The sequence below is a fragment of the Sturnus vulgaris genome, chromosome 4 (genome assembly GCF_052056855.1).
Source record: "Sturnus vulgaris isolate bStuVul1 chromosome 4, bStuVul1.hap1, whole genome shotgun sequence".
Lineage (NCBI taxonomy): Eukaryota > Metazoa > Chordata > Aves > Passeriformes > Sturnidae > Sturnus > Sturnus vulgaris.
This window is the reverse complement of record NC_142246.1, coordinates 37,792,158-37,809,119: the sequence shown is the minus strand read 5'-3', so window position 1 is coordinate 37,809,119 and position 16,962 is coordinate 37,792,158. Positions and strand designations below refer to the sequence as shown.

Below are 16,962 nucleotides of genomic sequence, written 5' to 3'. Positions count from 1 at the left end.
AAGGGGAAGAACTTCTCTCCTTAAAGGCCGGAAACAAGAGAGATTTTCTCGGGCTTGCTTGTCCTTTAAATGTGTTTTTACGGAGGCGTATTTACCTTTTTAAGTGGTTTAACTGGGTGTTAATCTTCAAAACTAGTCACTGATTGTTTTGGTAGGCACGGAGGAAGCTCTCAATAGCTCTTCTCAGAAAAATCACTTCTGTGGTTGGCTCCTTCCCCCCTCACTAAAAATCAATTAATGCAAAACCAGCACATCAACACCAGTCCTTTAAATCACAGGCACCATCATACACCTAAAACAACAATCAACAAATATAAACTACTACCCCTGTTTTCTCCTAAAGTAGGCACAAAACTATGATGGACTTTGTTTTTTTCACTCTGGTAAACATAACTTAAAAATAATACATCCAATACCCTACTCTCCTCCCCACCCCTTGAATGTGTCTCAGCAAACATAACCCCCTGGGAATCAGCTAAGATAATGATTCCTGCTGCCACCTCCTTATGCATTGCCATAGCTTCACCTGCTCCTTTTAACCTTGACTGTAACACTTGAGATGTCCTGGACCTGGCCTGGAAATTAACACTTTCCAGATTCTTGATTTGTGTTGCACGTGCTCCTAAATGAGCACAATTACCTTCTGAGTCTGTAAAAGAAAACACATTTACTCAGACTTGTATATGAACACCATACACTTCTTGGGTAAGGACTTTTGACAAATTAAAATATAACCATATGATTAAGCAGAGCTAAAAAATTCACAAACCTTTGTTTTGTGGGGTTTTTTTTATTGGTGGTAGTTTCATTGCACTCAGAATCAAACATGAAATTTAGACAGTATGCAGGATAATGTCACAAACCAGTATTTTGAAGTAAAGGAATGGTGCTGGTAACTGAGCCCCCATTTGTTCTGGCCATGTTCTCAGTCTAGAGTACCTCTACCTGGCAGGTTGCTGAGTTAGAAAGAGCAACTCCATGAAGTCAGGTTAATATCTGATATGAAACTGAAGGTTCCTCCCCCACCAATTAACTTTGAACTCACAGAAATATCCATATATATCTGCCAACATAGATTCAAAATAATCTTGTAACTTTTTTAAAAACAGATGCCTATTTTTAAAACAAGGGTGTGAGGAACATTAGTAGGATTAGTTGGCAGCATATACAATTAGCTATGGAATTCTAAAGACTCAGAACTGAAAAATGCAGACTGGATAACTAAAACAGATTTCTCTAAGTTCACTCAGTATATTAGTGTTATGAAACACTGAAAACAATACAATAATATATTATACTCTCCTTGAAGACCCCATACATTGTAGCAGAGCCATAATGTAAACAATGAAATGGCAGGTAACAGAACTGATAAGCAAGTGAATTAGAAATTAATTTCTATATATATGTATTTATATATCATAAACTACAGCAGCCTGTCAGAAGTTTGCCTTATGTATTTGTTGTTTTCTTCCTTACATTTGCCTACTTTAGTTTTGACTACATTGCCTACATTCTTTACCTTTTACATTTCTTTTATAACTGCATAACATAGTTTACTTGTGCTGGTTGCTTTATTCTTAAAGATGGCGTTCTTTTGTGCAAACAAGCCACAAATGAAAGAGATATCACACAGTGTCCATTCAGGTGGGTTAGTGACATGAAATGTGCCATCGTACTGTATTGGAAGCCTTTACAGGAAAGAGTCCTCATTATGAACTGGCATAAAAAAAGACCCAGTTCTTAAGAAGAACCAGATTAATGGGGCTTCATTTCTCTGTGTGAGGTGGAAATAGATCCATGCTCAGCTGCCCTATGTCCTTCTGTAAATTCTCCTGTAAGAATCACAGAGGTGTGATGAAAGCTTGTTTCAGAGTCAGCACCATAAAATTTTCTCAAGCTACAAGAACTTGAAAAGCAAATTAATTCCAGCAATTGTATATCAGACAATTTTCCTCCCAGATACTTCCCATTCTTCTCCTCAATACGCAGTATTTTCTGTTGTACAGTACTTTTAACCAATCACTTTTATAAACATGTGTTTATGTAGTGCATGAGTTCAACTTCTATAAGCTCTTTTAGCAGTGACCAGCTGATGTACTGTTTTTTTTTTTTCATTTTATGACCAGCAACACATTTGCCACCATTGTCTTAATTAAGGGTTTCTATGTGTATACTAATATGCTCTTACAACAATAAATGAGAATACCATACCTGGGAAATGGATCCTTCTCAACACTTTGGAATAAGCACTGTGCCTTTCCCCATGCCACTGCAGAGCAGGGCACTGACAAGTTGAGCATTTAGAGATCAGAAGTTGCATCAGTGGATAGAGTGTCCTGGCTGCCAGAGAGTCAGAACAAAAGCAGAAAAATAGCATCTCAGATATATGGTTTCTCTTCATACAGCAACAGTTTTGCTAGCAGCAAAATAACTTCCTACAACTATGCCTAGATCATCTACAGACAACCCCTTTATTTGAGCAATTCATGCAGAGGGAATGGGCAATTTTTAGGAAAAGGAAAATTGTAACCAATTGCTACGATGCTTTGGGGACTATTCCTCAGGAATAATAGGTCACAGAAGGTAGCTAGAGACAGTGATGAGTTTCAAATATCTCTATAGCAACTATATTTATTTAAAAAAAAAATAAGTAAAACCTTTCTGAATCATATAAATAACAGTGTCTGTCTTGTGCAGTTAGAAGAGATTTTTGTGTTGACTGCTGCATGCACATCACTGCTACTTCTTTAAAACCAGTGCTTGCATCTTCTGACTACAAACAAAAATGGTGTCTGGTTACAGAGGAAAATTAATTTTTTGTACTGGTCTCCATACAGTAATAATGTTTCTGCTAGGTGCAAAGAAACAGTGTCATTTAAATATAATTTATAAAACATTACTGTTTTTATCAATTAGAAAAGATAAATTTTCTAAAAAAAATTATAGCAGAATATAGTGAATAAGAGACATCTACATAAACACAACAGCACTCAAGTTAATCAAGCTCTGATTCTATTCTTTCCCCAGCTGACTGAGTAGTGGAATATTTCTTTTCTCACCTAACATATAAGGTGTTAAAACCAAACCCTCACTTTAGCAGTGCTGAGTCTTTCCTAGCTTACACAGACCTAAATTTGTGCACCCTTTCACGGAGAAAACTTACAGGAAATTGCATATATGCTTAAACAAAAAATATGAATAATAAGCAGCTTTCCTATTTCTATACTGATGTAGACAGGATGTTTCCCGAACTCAGCCTCACCTAAAGTCCATCTTGTCAAGCAGTGACTTTAGAACTGCAAGTATGGCAGCTGTGAAGTGTAAGCTGGGCTGGCGGCTGAGCGCTGGGGAAGTGGCGCATCGCTGTGAAGTAGGAACCAGCACACGGAGCAACGCTCATGGCAGATCAATGCATCGCACCCATCTGCAGGTCAAAAACGGTGCTCCCTTCGTGGCAACTCCTAGCAGAAATCTTTGATCAGAAACACAAAAAGGAACTACAATTGCAGTTAAAGCCATGAGGGGGGAGCAAAAGAGATTTCAATCTCAGGAGATTTAGGACCAGCTGTTCAAACCAGGCTGTATGTGTGAACACAGGTGGTTCACAGAAGAAAAGGGCCCACTTTAAAGGAACTCAACGGGCTTTTAAGGAAGGCTCGACTGCACAGTTAGGGCTACTGCACACTGCTGAGGACATTCAGCTCTTCCACACAGGCTTGCTAATATCAGTAGCAAAACTGACTGAAACTAGAGATTATTGCCATGGGCAGCAAGTAACTTGATGGGTCTGATTCACTTTTCTGATTTTGGAATACAGAAGTGTTTTCAAAACTCAAAACATCCTTGATGAGGGAATTCACACTCATGCACACACCAACCCCTATTTGGAGCTTTTTTGTGGTTTGGCTTGTGTGGTTTTCTTTTTTTCTTTTATCATCCCTAAGTACTGTACCATTTCACTGCCACAAACAAGGAGGAATTTGACCCAGGATAGATGATCTATTTAAAGAAGTATTCATCAGTAACAACATTTGTTTTAGAAATTACTAAAAAAAATTTCAACATTTTCAGCATATATAAGAACTTTATCCTAAAGAAACAAAAAGACTTTGGTTATAATTTTGCAAAACAGAAACATAAAATAACTTAAGAACAGATTTCAAATGCACATACCCAGAGTATTAAATAAGTTCAGGTCCAGCTTGAAAAGTATCTGCATTGGCTGAGAGTTCATCACAGCCTCATATTTATCACACCTCTGTAAGTTTTTAAGTCTATTCTGATAGTAGATAGCTAAAATAGGTCCATAAGACCCTAGTCTAAAAGGATTTTTTGCTTCTAATAGCCACTCTGCCCTGGAAAGAGCCAGAATAAAAAGCACAAGTAGATGTGTCTTTGTTGTCTTGTATGGCTCTACAAGGTTTTAGAAATATAGATGCCTCTGAATAAACTACTTTGTAATAAAACTAGATGACTTTCCAACCTATTTTTTAAACTACCTGTAGATCACATTTTGAAACAAGCAAAGTAAAATGGTAACTATTGAACAAGTAAATTCAATCTGTCAGATTTTCAGAAATCAGAAATTCTGCAAAAACTGTATTTTTTCAATTTAAAAAAACGTTTAAATATTTTGTCACCTTTCAATATGATTTTAAAAAGCAGCACATTTTAAATATATTCTCAGAGCTGTATGAAATACAGAAGGAATACAGACAGCATTTTCAAAAACCAAACAGTACAAAATAAAAAGAACCTGGGATTAAGAATCTGCATTTAGACAAGTATTTTTAAATTTTCCAATAAAATAAAGCCTCAAGAAATTCAGTCTGAAGGATGAGCATTCTTATTTATTTTCATCTCCTCTACTTTTAGGAGGCTGAGTCATCCTTAAGAGATTTTTCCCTTTGGGCTGAGTTTTTTTCCTAGGTTTTTTGGTTAATTTCGGTTACATTTTTTTGTTTTTATACACTTCCATACACAGTATGTTGCTTCACAGCAAAGACATTTCTGTTTAGCAAGACAGATTGTTTGTGATGGGTATTCTATACTACTGTCTTAAACCATTCCAAATGCTATTTTCAGACCTCAGATTGATATCTCCACAGTTACTTTAATTCACTAATTATCAGTGGAATTCTTTTTTACCATTATTTCTTATGTGGCCCTGAAAGAAGTAAAGACTATAAAGCTGTAAAAGAAAAAACTTTTTTAAAAAATTAAATACTGGAATCTGTAAGCCAGTGAACACTGACATTAACCAGGAGATCCAGAACCAAGAGATCTGGATTTTTCCTTGGAGCATGATATAATAGAGTAACAGAAATTAAGCTGCTAAAGGCACTCCAGTTTTAATTCTGCTTATTCCAAAAGTGTATGTGTTTGTAGAAGGAAGCATTTAGTCCCTTTCACTTTCAGCACTTAATTACTTCCATCACTTAGTCCCTTTCACAGCTGGTATTCCTATTCCAGGCCTTCTCTTCAGATTGTTTTCCTCAAGTATTCCATAAAAATATTATAGAGCAACAGAAGTCCTCTTCACAAAAAAATATGCTCAGGAAACCAAATTTATCTTTTAATCATATAATAACTTGTACATCCATCTAGTTATTTTTAGCAGAAGTCAATAGGAATCTCTCACTGCCAGTCTAGATATTATTAAAAATAAACAAATTGTATTTGCTAAAAGAAATATAGTTACAATTACTTTAAGAAAACTTTTTACAGCATGTAAAAAGCAATTAGCTGTATGTTTAATTAGTATCATAATCAGATTCATGTGCATAGTGTGTCTATTTTACTTAGCTTTCTGTATCTTGCAGCTCAAGATCAGGAGTCTATTAAGTAGAGCAAAGGAAAAAACATTAATTTTTTGGTAGTTTAGTGTATCACCAGCTATTAAGCCTATGATAGCAATCAGAAAGGTCATATGCGATAAGACCATCAGTTTGTTTTTCCAAGGAATTCAAGTAACACAAAGATAACAAAACCAAATCCATTATGTAAATTTAATCATGGCCTTTGCTTTACCTTGGTGAACATTCTATCTCTAAAAATGCAGGGAGAATAGAGAAAAAATATATTTTACTCCTTTAAATACTGGTAGTTTCTCAAAAATCACAATCGCACTGACCTCACTTCAGCCATTTAATTTGTCAAACACTGGTTGTCTGGGCCATACCCAAAGCTCGTACCCTCTTGGAGCTCCTGGGAACCACATTGTTGCATGGTGCCACTAGCCAGAACCCAGCTTCCAGCTCCAGCTTCTCCAAGGCACTTAAATATACACAGCTCTGCCCACTGCTAACTCTTTGGATCTCTTTTCCATTTCTCCACCATCTGTAGTGGTCTAACCACAGCCAGCAAACAAATGTAACAGGTAGAAAACTTGTGGGCTGAGATTAAGCCAGTTTAATAGGGAAAGTAAAAGCTGCACACACAAGCAAAGCAAAACAAGGAATTAATTCACTGCTTCCCATGTGCAGGCAGGTGTTCAGCCATCTCCAGGAGAGCAGGGTCCCATCATGTGTGAAGGTGATTTGGAAAGACAAACTCCATCACTCCAAATATTCCCCCCTTCCTTCTTCCCCCCACTTTATACACTGAGCATTTGTCCCTTTGGTCAGCCAGGGTCACCTGTCCTGGCTGTGTCTCCTCCCAATCTCCTGTGTACCCCCAGGCTCCTCACCAGCCTGGCCATATGAAAAGCAGAAATGGCCTTGGCTCTGTGTAAGCCCTGCTCAGCAACAACAAGAACATCTCTATGTTATCACCACTATGTTCAGCACAAATCCAAAACACAGCTCCATACCAGCCACTGTGAAGAAAATTAACTCCATCCCAGCCAAAACCAGTGCTCCAGACCAAAAATTTAGTCACACTGTTCATTTGAGCTCCACAAGTTCATGTTGTTACTGACTGAAGCCTCCATTGATTTACCAGTTATTAAACACAAGACCATTGAACTGCTCCCTCATTCTTTCCTGGAGGAAAGAACAGCTGCTCCAAGGAGTTCAGACCCAAACCATACCTGTGGTTAGCATGGAAGTGATTCAGCCTTGTGAGCTGAGAAATCAACACGGTAGAAGCAATAAGCCTGAGGGTAAATAGTATAGTTAATTTACTTGCGTAACTGTTCAGCCCTCCACTATTTTTCCTTTCCTACTATACATTCACACATACAAAGTGATCTGAAAACATGATGTATTGCAGACTGTTTTCAAAAGTGAAACGTGACTGCATGTGCACAATAGTTATGCACACTGGCAAAAGAATCAAAGATAGAAGGACCACATTCATCTTTCTCACAGAAACTAAAATATATGATGTGGTTTATGTAGTTAATGTAAGCTAGTTCAGTTTAAAGTATTCATAAAGGGTCTTCTCAGACAGTTAAAAATCTGGAAATTTTAATGGAAAGATTATGCTCAGAAGTCCAAGTACTAAAAATATGAAGAGAAGAAAAAAGCCAATATATTACTTTATTATTCTCTTATCTATTTCACTGCATGTAATTGCAACTGGGATGACCGTGCAAGATGTGACTATAGATTGTATTCCTTATTCCCCTTAGTTTTATTAGCCCTCCTTTCCTTAGGGTTTCAGTGCTCCTGAAAGTACTTGACCTCCCTAGGGAAGATCTTAATGCTGCTTCTACAGAGTTGGATTTTTTGGTACAAACTGTTCAGTTAATGCTCCCTATCACTTAGGCAATAGCAAGCAGTATAATGGAACTATATAGAATCACAAATCCTACTGCCAGGAAATTCTTTTCAAATACTGAGCTCTTTTAATAACTTCTTTTAAGAATGACCACATGCAACATAGGTGCACAAAGGTAAATATAACAGAAAAATAATTTGTGAATCCATTCTTGAGTAAATATTGATCATGTGATATTTGCTTATGAAACCTTTTTCTTGCAAGAATATTTTATTTCAAATAACTGTTGAAAGTATCACAAAAAAAAAAAGGAGGAAAATGCCAATAAAAAGTACCATGGATAGCCAGAATAATAGTAATGATTTTCTAGCACATGTATGTTGCACATAAAACCTCATATTGCAGTCTTTCTACTTATTTAGGCCAAGAATTTGTATTCTAAGTTGGTTAAAATGTTGCATATAGTACCACTATTATATTTTCTCATACTACTGTGTTGTTCTAGGATAAATTACACATTCATGTATTGTACATAGCTATATGGAAGAAAATCTTAGTCAGTGCATAATATGAGGTAATTTTCCAATTTTTAAGAACTTTTGGCTAGGTAATATTTCTGTTCAAGTTTTACCTGTCAGATTGGAAGAAAAGAATATTTTACACTCCTTTTTGGTTGCTTTTTCTTAATGCCAAGATCCTTCCAAGGAATAAACTTCTAGAGAAGAGTGACTATTTTTCCCTATTCCTTTTCTGTTAAGTAATTTCATTAATATTTCATCTGAAGTTGCCTTTTTTGTATAGCAAAAGCCTCCTCCCAAAGATGCCATACAATATTTATCCTGCCAGAAATTTAAGACAGATGATTTATTCTGTATCCTGTCTTTAAGAATACCTGATTTCAGCATTTTTTCAAAACTAAGCATTGTTTACCTTCTATTCACAAATTCAATTACCCTTCCTTGATATGGAATAGTCTTCTGCATTATTTTATTTTGCAGTTTAAAGTTTTCTTCCTGCTGGTTTTTGCTTGGCTTGCTTATTTAAGTCTTCCTGCCATCTTTTGATGATATGTTGAACAGGTCTTATCATGGAGGGAAAAAGAGTCAAGGAGTAAAAAGCAGTTTCAGTTCCCACTTTGAATCAAGTTAAGGTGCAGACTTCTTGTTTTCCTGCCAAGACTAAAGCCTTCTAGTAGGAGCTCAAACACAAGGGGTTCATTCCTCTCTAGAACATCTGAAGCATCATCATTCTGTGCAAAGAGAGCTAAGAAGAAGCAGCTAAACAGTTTGTGAGCAAATACTAGGTGACAGTCAGATGCTGACACACTCAGCTAGGTTTTAATTTTCATATCCCAAAATAAGACTGTGAACATGGCTATGTACAGATAGGTCCCAGAAGTCATTAATTCAGCCAATGAATAAAATATTTCACTCAAGACATTGATATTCTCATAAGATACAAATAACTATTATTCTAAGGTAATATGAAATGACCAGTGTGGACTTTTGATATGCAGTCTTTCATACTGTCTAAAAATAACACAACACTGATTTCATGTTTACAGGCCTAAGCATTTCAGCCCCCCAGGCAAATCTCTGTTTACAGTTATAGTTAGACCTGCTCTTAAAAATATTAAGTGTACTCTTGTTCCTCATCACCACCTCAGATGTCAAGCTACCCTACCTCTCAGACACTCTACTAGCAAAAGATCATCTTTCAAAAAATCTTTCTCTATAACTGTCACTTATGCTGCATACATATCATCACAGCACAAGCAGGATTTCTCTCTTGTTTCTCAATTCCCAGGCTTGCCTCTTTCTATTCTCAGGTCTCACTGTTCAGTTACAAGGACTTTGGAGTGAAGGTTACACGAGATGTCCCACTGAAGAGTTGAGTTGATCCAGAAGTACTGACTCATCAGGTTTTCGTGCCAACAATGATTGTTCAGTGATCAGTTCAGTCTCTTCTTCTGGAGATTGGCCAGCCTGATTGGTCAGTCTTTTCTTCTGGAGAAAATGTTCCATTCTAGACAAAACCTGTGACATCATATATTTATGTGAATTCCTGTGAGACACCACCTGCTGCCCACTCTTTGACATGCTGGTGGAAATACAGAACTGGACTTCTGAAAACTGTCTGAGAAACAGAAAGGAAGGAACTGTCATTCTGTATCTTGCTAGGATATAGAGATGTCACTATCCACTATGCATATGTCTCCCTCTACTACTGCTTTGAGAGAGTTTAACAAAAGGTGAATTTCTTCTTTCCAAAGACTGTTGGGAGACAAAAGAACCCCAAAGAAATTGATCACGAAACAATGTGATGATAAAAGACCATCACAAAGGACATGGAAGCAATTTAGCAGAGCTGTTCCTGGGTAGATAAGAAGAATGGAAAGTTGCAGCTGATGTATTTGTGTAGTTAAATCCAGAGTTTAGATCACAGCTGAAATTCTAAGACGAGGAAGAACTGTTCAAGTTTTGCAATCCTATGAAAAACAGGCCTTATGTTGAGGTGCATTGAGGCAAAAGCTTTTTAAGAGTCTTCACTCAACCAGTCCCTGCAAAACTGTAGATCTCAGGTGCTTAATTTTCCATTACGTCCTATCACTGTTGTGGTGCTTAAATGTTTTTCTCTCACCCAAACAGGTAATTTTGGAAGAAGGCTGTACAAAGAAACCAAACAGAGAAAGAGAAACATTTAAATCCTGGACATTTGTATAGTAAGAGACATTTATCAGTGGAGATGGTTACATCTGCAGCCTAAAATTTCTCACTTCAGTTTTCTTTTCCCAAAGCTTCATTGCTTCTGTTAACCCTTCTATTACTTGTTCCTCTTACTTAATTTCTCCCGTTCAACATGTCCTCTAAACTTGTTAACACTAGGAAGGTATCAGCTACTCCCCAGATGTTTTCTGGTATGATGCTTCTTTTGCTCATTGTTGTCTCTGCTTTGTCTAGTTTGACTGTAAGTACTTATCAGACCTGCTGTTATTACAGTACAATAAGATCAGTAAAGACCCACAAAGCAGTAAGATTTATGTGCTGCTACCCAACTGACTGTGGGTACAGCAATTAGCAACTAAATCAGATGCTGCTGCTTTTAATAGAAAGTTTTTAAGAGTTATTGGGAATCAGATCTCCAAGACAGCCTTGCCATTCAGGAGAAGTGGCTCAAGCCATTTTAATTTTTATTTAATACATACACAGCTGAAAGAAGGGTTGCATAGCAATGTCTTGATCAAAATACAGTGACTCCTGATGTCTTAAAGTGTCTTAAAGCAAATATTACAGTCCAAAAAAGTTCCCTACCATATTGTTAGCATTTCCCTTCTTTGGGGTTTGACACAGAACAGAAGAAATTTTTAACTAAGCATTTAATTAAAAGCCTCTGTAAACTGTTCACAGAATACAGAAATTTCATTCTTTGAATTTAATAGCCGACACAGCCAATTAAAATATCTTGGTGAGCAGGAAGATAAAGTGGTATGATAGTCTGTAATTGTTCACTTTATAGTAATCTGACCACTAGCATTCTGTGAGGGTTATCTTAAATTTCTGAGGGAATTTGCCATACTGCAGAGATGAACTTGTCAGACACAGTGGTTTCAGTGTACCATCATAAGTATCTGTTGTTCAGGCTACTGTTTCTCTATTACACATTTTTGCCAATACTCAGAACTAGCAAGATACTAGGAGATAAAATGGATCATGAAGCTCTGAAGGGTTTCCAAACATGTTCTACTGCATTTATAATATAATGTTTCACTTTGGCTTTGATTACTCCTTATCTAAAGCCAAATTAAAACAGAGAAATAATGGCATGCATTTAGTCAGTTAATGCATTTTGAGTTTCTGCATTAGATGTCACTGTCATTTACAAGAACAGTACAATTTTGGTCTAGGTGGACTTAGCAATGAATAGCTTAAGGGTGACCAAGTACCTTCTAGCTCACCATACAGACACAGTTCCATTTTTCTGATGATTGTTAAAGGTGACAAATAAAATGACTGTTGGCAGTTGCACTCCATTCCCCACAGAACAAAAGTCAAATTCAGAATACATGCAATAAAAGAATGTTGCCTAAGTGTGCTACCAAGTTTGACAGGTTAAAACAATCTCAGTAGGATAGCAAGGACAGACTGAAACAAAATAGTTGTCACAGACGTCCACAGGGCCTAGGGATTATATTGTTCAAGTGACAAAAGTGATGGAAAATTAACATACTGCTTCCCTACAGCAAAGAAGTTCAACACCTGCCTCCCCCACGCCCTGGTTCCTAAGATAACAACTGCTGTGTAAAGACCTTCTTATAACACCAACTCCCATGCTGAGGATAAAGATGGGGTGGGTAACTGTGTTGCCCTGTAAAAATGGACGGTATGTTGCAAACTGAATTTGCAAGGCATCAGGACTGAGCCTTGTCCAACTTTATTTATTTAACCTTTTCTTGACCTGCCTGCAACCTCTTTTTACTTTATAAGCACTAACAACATTATTTCCTAAATAATCAGGTTCTAGGGCTAATTTTTTATCTGTGTTATCTTCTACAGTATAATCATAGATTTATATAGAGAGAAATAACAAGGAATTACATCTAGAAAGAGACATTTATGGATAACATAATAATCAAGAAAAACACAGACCTGGTGCAACAGCAGAGTCTTGAGAAGTGAAGAAACATGGTGGAGCAGAGAGGAGTGCAGGCATGGGAAAATAAAAGATGGGGCACAGGTCTGGAACTGACATCCTGCAGCTATGAACTCAACAATGGTCACTAAAAGAGAAGTGGGCCTGCAGCTGAACAAAAGGAGTTATAGGAAATAAAAAAGAAGTCATATGCAACACAATGAATATATTATTCCCACCAAAGGCTGACTAACCCCAGTAGCACCTTCACCAACACCAGAATGAAAGCCCTGGAGTTATGTCCCAGAAGTGTCAGAGAGCTTATCAGCTTCAGAATTTTAACTCTTTTTTTGCATTACTATTCTTATTATCATTATTATTATTATTATTATTATTATTGTTAAACTTTTCTGCATACATGTAATAATTGCATTTGGACCAATTCTAGCATTAGACTGCTAAGATTTCAATTATGTTAGCAATAAATTTCTGGACTTATGTGAGGTGTGTCTCATTTCTGCCCACAGACAAAGTCTGGAGTACAACCGTGGTCAGCATTTCTACCTACATAGTAGTTCTGAAAAAATAAATTAAACAAATGCAAAGGAAAGATCATCTTCAGCCAAGTAGTTGTATCTAATTTAATTATTCAGTAATATTCAATAAAAAAGTGAAAGCAATTATTCACGTTTTGCTTACTCTCTCCCAAATACTTCTGTAACATTGTTGTGTATAAATGAGACTGTGTCTCTAATTTTGAGAACACTGTATTCTGTTCTCCTTTATGCTATAGTGGTTTATTTTCAAACAAGTTAAGAAAAACATATTATAAAATCCTCAGTTGACAGTCTAACTGAAATTTTTACTCATTTCAGTTAAACTCCATCTATCCTAGACATGAATAAGAACTGATATTTTTACTACAAATCCTAACTGTTAATCCTTAAGTGTTTGTCTTGTCCCTTGTGCCATTGGATTTACTGTTTAATTACATCATCCTTTAGATCCTTTTGTTCACAGTCCAGCTCCTTTTCCTCCTGCTCTCCACACTTCCTTGAGGATTAGTCAGCATATTGTAAGTATACATTGAGTAGTACATTTTAAAAAGTGTACTTTTTGTGCCTTATGAAATCATTAAATCACTTATGAAATTATTAAATATTACCTGTCCCAACCCCAAGTTCAGAGGAACCTGACTTGAAAGCTCCTTTTATTTTAATAATTTCCCAGTAAGTATAACATGTACTGCTTATCTGTTCCATACATATCTTCCATGTTTTATCTCCCATCTTAACAGTTTCCAACCTTAATCTAGCTACTGCTTTCCCATGTGTTACAATGCCAAATGCTTTGTTGAAATCTATACATATGAATCAGTTCCTTTTGACTGGCCAATCACCCTTCCAGTCAAAGAAAAGTGTCAGGTCAGCTGGCACTATAAAAATATTCAAGGTTGAACTTTTGTGATAGCCTGCCTTCCAGCATCTTCTATTGATCCAAAACAATTAACTTCCTGCAGCTAAAGATCTTGCATCTAACTGATCTCAAAGCAAACAATTCCAAAGTACAGTATTTGACTTGCTTTCCTATAGTATTACGGGCTTGAATAGAAAATTATCATCAGCTTTATGTTGATATCTGTAATTGAAGATCTACACCACTCTGCCAAATCCATAATCTCTACAATTCTATACACAGTTCTTCAATATCAGGAGGCTTTAACCAACACTGAAAAAGCAAAAACATATTAATTAAGCAGTTATTTCAGGAGCATTTTTGCAACAACAAACTGGAGAAGAGTCTGTCTGCAGATGAAATTGCCATTTCAGCAGTACAGCATCCTTTTCAAATCACTTTTTATCACTGTACCCATATCAGAACCATATGCTTTGAAAATTTCAGGTGAAGAAACTGAGTATTTTCCCAAGCACTTAGCTGACATTCCAAGCACTCATGAGTTTCCTGCCTAGTTGATTTGCTTCCTCTGTTTAAGTGTAACTGTCCTGTTTGTGACCTTCAAAAGCTGAAAGGTACCAAATGCCTGTATATGCCTATAAAATAAAGCAGCCCAAACCACTCATCTTCTAAACTGTTAAAAGCAGTCCTAGCATTAACCAGAAATCTTATCTTCAAAATTATTCCTGGCCTGGACACAGTTCAGACACTAGCACAGGATTGGGACCATTATAAAATCTGCAGTTTTCTAGTGGCTGGTAGCCTCATGTTTCTAAGAAAGTTTAAAAGTAGCAATGCAGGCTGCTCCATGTCAATTACTTGTTATCAGTGCTCGGAAACATTCCCGGGCACGCCTAACTTACTCGTGTCAGCGTACATACACACAGCCTGGGCATTGAGCTACTGACGAAATCTTAAACTGCAAATTAAAAACCAGACATAGACAGATCCCTTCAACCTTTAATGTACACAGAACAAGAAATCAGTTTGTAATTCCTTATTTCTCCTTTTTCTCACTCTGAAAACACACAAGGATTAAAAGACTGCACCAGGAAGAATCACTTTGTGCCATATAAAGTTAAAGCCTCAAACACTCTCCTCATCTATAGGTATTTTTTATCTAAGAAACTTTTCCACAGACAAACTCACATTATACAAATATGTTTCTTTTCACACCTTCAATTAGAATAATGAAATAATAGAATCAGTAGGGTTGGAAAACATTTTCAGGATCATCAAGTCTAACCTCAGCAACTAAATGTACACCAGAGATCTGACACTTAGATGTCTTAGTGGCCCTGGCCAATTTTTTTCCTGGGGTCAACTCCCACATTACAGGTCCCAGAGTCCACTTCATCTCAGCCCTGGGTGGCAGTCACCGAGGAGTACCAGCTCCCAGCTCTACCATACAACCCATGAGTTCCAACCCTGACCTGTGGACTGACTTCCCAGCCTGACCTCATGTCTGCCTTATCACCACAAACCCAGCAGGAAGTCTCAGCTGCTGCTTAAGCTTGTCTGTGAGCTCTGGTCTGCCCTGCTTTCTTGATCCAGGTCCTCAGTTGGCCACACTATCACACTTACCTTCCCACCCCTCTAGGGAGCAGACAGCCCCTGCTGCTCCCTGACAGTGAGCATCAGTAATTAATCTCTTGTTAAAGAATAGATTTTGATTTTTTTCAATAATTCCTTTGAAGCTGTGTAACGTACATATTAAGCCTTTTCACTGCACAAGGCCAAGGTGGCTACATCAATCACATCAGTCAGCCAGGTCAAAATGCAAACTTTCAGCCTAGAAAAATGTTGCTACTGGAGTTCTTACTAGGCTGATTTAGGAAACAGTCTTATTTAATATTTCCTCTCATGGCCTTGGCTGGAGGAGTAGATATGTACTAAAGAGTTTGACTAGTGGCACAGAGTTGACAAGGATACAAAGGAGAGCAGGAATATGCTGGGCAAAAATTTAAAAAAAGACAACCTGAAAAACTAGAGTAGTACAAGGTGAATGAGATCTAACGCAACCAAACACAAGCATAGGAAGGTAGCAGCTTCCCATATGACCTTCTACTATAAGCATAGATAATAACATCAGTTGAATATGAAAAAGGAGAGACTTTAATGGACTAGTCCAGTGTCTGGTGGTTGCACAGCAACTTTATGAAATGTCTTTTCAGAAGAAAAACATGAAAAGTAGCCTGACTCTTGTGTTGTGACCAGAGTGCATTAGATGAATTCCTACAATTCATTCCCCATCTGAATTAAAACATGGGACTGTTCTCATTACAGCACTGGTGATCTTATGCTACACCCAGTTTGAGATGGGTTTTTTGCCACAAGAAAAACATTTAGCTCACTCTTCCCACTGATGGCATGAGAGTACTAATCAAAACCACTGACAAAGCACATTCCTTATTAACAGTCATTGCTGTGTGCTGCTGTTTGAGAAGTGATAAGCTAGTCACTTTTCTATCCTGTCCTATGCTTACTAAATACAAGCTTAAGAAAAGAAGATTCAAGGCCAACCTGAATTAATTTGTCTTTTCTGGTCTGGCTCTTTTTTCCCCCTCCCTTCATTTAGACCATCAATAAAACATTAGTTCTGAATGGCTGACTTTTCCACTTTCAGCAGGTACACTCCAGACTTACTGCAAGGCTTTTCATTTTGAAAATTATTTTGACACAACACTGCTATGTTACCATTTGCCTGACAAATCCCAGATAAACATCTTCATTGGGACATTCTCTGTCCTTTAATATGCAATTTATCCTAAACTTCTAGAGGCAGTTTTAAATATCTTCAGACCACAACCAAACACTACAGCTTGCACTGTCTGGAATACACTGAAAGTTTATACTAGAATATATATTATGAGAAGGCCAATACGGAGAAAAGAAAGTGAAAAGCAGATACGGCATTTAGTATTTTTTAAGGACAAAAAAACCCAAAGTGCCTACAATCGAAGCCATCCTGTTTTTTCCATCTTGCAATGGATGTCATAACAAGCTGCAAGGAAGCAACAGGAATGAAAGAAGTGAGTCCTCTCCCATAGAGGCGGGCTAGGAGTCTGAATGTTTTCTGTACTTTATAGCAAATGCTGAGGGAGCAAAGGTCCTTTACTGCCATCACCTGGCATAAATGAAACCAGAAAAAAAACCTTTTCAAGCAATATAGTCAAAACTCATTATTATGTGCTGTTATGCAGATACAATGACAAC

At 37.1% G+C, this 16,962-nt stretch overlaps 1 long non-coding RNA gene across 1 annotated transcript; it reads right to left on the bottom strand.

Moving 5' to 3' along the window:
* Positions 1 to 469: 469 nt before the first annotated feature.
* On the bottom strand, positions 470 to 3,811 carry LOC148223951 (uncharacterized). The gene is made up of 3 exons (XR_015803555.1): positions 3,263 to 3,811; positions 2,212 to 2,340; positions 470 to 1,832 (listed from the first exon to the last, which is right to left on the bottom strand). It is a non-coding gene; the product is annotated as an uncharacterized LOC148223951 (long non-coding RNA).
* Between the last annotated feature and the right edge of the window lie 13,151 nt (positions 3,812 to 16,962).